The 2,448-nt window shown below is 36.2% G+C and overlaps 1 pseudogene; it reads left to right on the plus strand.

The window, feature by feature from the left end:
* The first annotated feature begins 1,081 nt into the window (after positions 1 to 1,081).
* On the plus strand, positions 1,082 to 1,768 carry LOC106028176 (calcyclin-binding protein-like; annotated as a pseudogene).
* The last annotated feature ends 680 nt before the right edge of the window (positions 1,769 to 2,448 follow it).

Here is a 2,448-nt window from a genome sequence, read left to right on the forward strand (position 1 = left end):
CTCTTCTTAACCATCTTCAGTGGACTCTGGACAGAAAGACTGGAGGCAATGGAAGAGACTATAAAAAGCCTCCCTCGCAGTCAATTCTTGAGGTAGCGGAAATAACAGCCACAGTGGAAAAAAGAACAAAATCTTTGCAGATTCTTGTCTGCTTTCCCTGAAGAATAAGAGAGAAGACACTAGGGAAAATGCAGAGAATCCTCTTGGCTTTAAGGGACAGGTGAACAGTCCTCCATACAGAAAAAGAACAGAAAAAAACAATAAATCTTTACCCATACTCCTGACAAGAATGACAGAAATATTTCTCTGGTCCAGATCATCAAATATTGCCCTTATCTAGCAAATAAGTAGGAGTACTGAGAAGGTCACATTTACGGAAACCAGGAAAATAGCATCTACCTAAAACCAAAAGCGTGTCAGAAAAACGGAACACACTACTCTGCCCTCAGTCTAATATCAAAAATGAGAAAGTCTTTTCTAAATCCATTACTTTAATACTTCTGCTGGGAGTATGTGAGACCATAAAGACAGACCTTCTTGATATAATGAGCAAATATAACATTTACAACTAAGACCGAGAAGTGTTAAGAAAAAATCCTCTGACAAGCATACCGAAGTAACACGAGTATAATTGAAGGTTGTGGTGCATAGGTAGTGACTGTTCCAATAATGAAACCTAACCCAGCCCAAATCCTGGCCTAGTGAAATATAAGGTGTGAAAGTTTCCAATTATAAGTAATATTCACCTTAATTCTTAACCTATATATCCTATACAAAATTCTTGGATTTCAGATACAAATTAACAAAGCAAACAAGTGCATAGAAAGCAATCAAAAGAATCAGACTCAAATGCAATATAGAATGATAAGACAGAGGGGTTAAAATAACAATCCGGATTCTTGAAGAATAGCAAGATATTGGTGACCATTAAACACAAAGTAAAAGACGGCAGACCGCAGTCTCACACAGGTCAGGGGCACACACAGTGGCTCACACTAGTGAGGTCCGTGCTCCCGGGCAGTGGTTCCTGGCCTTGGGCGTACTCTTACAGCCTGGCCCTTTGGTCTGACCTTGCCCGACTATGACTCCAGCTTTACAGGAGTCGCAGAATAACCTAGAAAAGTAAAGGCATTGCTGGAAAAGGCCACTAAGCAGTGAGTACGTGATGCATGATTGCTGAAAAATCCAAGACTGAAACAGAAATAAAGAATAAGCTGCAACAAAAATCACAGAAGAAACTTCTTGACAATGCAAAACTGGCTGCTGTGGGTACTCCCATCACAATAGGATATACAGTGACAATCAGATCGTCAGATAAGTTTGTGAAAATCTACATTATCTTAACTAGAGTCCTTCAAGTTCCTGAAGAAAATGTGCAGGTTTATTTCACAGAGAGGTCATTTGATCTTTGGGGAAAAAATCTAAATAGGAAGGGTATTCTACTGCTGTGAACAATCTCTTAAAACCCATCTCAATGGAAGGCAGTTCAAAAAAGCAATACTGATATGGTTCTTCTCTTGTGTAGAAAGAAAGCAGAAAACACTCCATGGAAAGTACTTAACTCAGGTCAAGAAAGCGCGAAGAAAAACAAAAGCTAACCTATGATGCTGAAACAGATCTTAGTGAGAGGTTAATAAATGTCCTAAAGAAAATTTACGAAGATGGAGATGATGATGTGAAATGAACCATAAATAAAGCTTTCCCAAAAGAGAAGAAAGCCAAAGGAGACAGAGAGTTTGAGACTCTCAAGTCCTTTCAAGAACTATGATATGGAAATATTGATATTTCCAATAAAGGAATGTTGGTGAGCTACACATAGAAATTTGGCAGATAACTATAAAGCCTTCAAAGTAAAGGGAGTGAATTCTCTGTTTCTTTCTGGATGATTTATTTAAATAAGATATGCATATTCAGTACTTCCTCCAAAGGTGGTTTGGACCCTGGTCATTTTGTTTACAAAAGGGTTACATGGCATTCTCATCAACATATAAAAAGCAAGCCTTGCCTAATGAAAATAATAAATTATGTACATTTTTGTTCAGCTAGGAGGTAAAAAAAAGACAAAAGTATTTGCTTGTCTGTAAGTTACAGATGTCAGCTCCCACTAATGTAAAAATAACAGTAAAACTAAATTTTTGTATAAAATTCAATTTTGAACCTCAAGAAAACACAGGTTAAAAAGAATAATCAAAATGATAGATAATTTGCACTATCAGGTAAAATATTTCAGACACAGAAACAATAAAAAAGGAACAAAATGGAAATACTGTACCAGAAATGAAAAGTTACTATAAGATGTAAATAATCGCTAATGAAATCAGCATTAGCCAAAGAAAGATTCTATAAATCCCAATATTGGTAAATAAAACAGCCTAATTAAGACACTAAGAGAATGTTAAAAAAAATTGTAAAAGACTCAAACACCCAAAAACTGTGACAAATATCTAA

The sequence above is a fragment of the Cavia porcellus genome, unplaced genomic scaffold (genome assembly GCF_034190915.1).
Source record: "Cavia porcellus strain 051 isolate PalLab524CR breed Dunkin Hartley unplaced genomic scaffold, mCavPor4.1 scaffold_31, whole genome shotgun sequence".
NCBI lineage: Eukaryota > Metazoa > Chordata > Mammalia > Rodentia > Caviidae > Cavia > Cavia porcellus.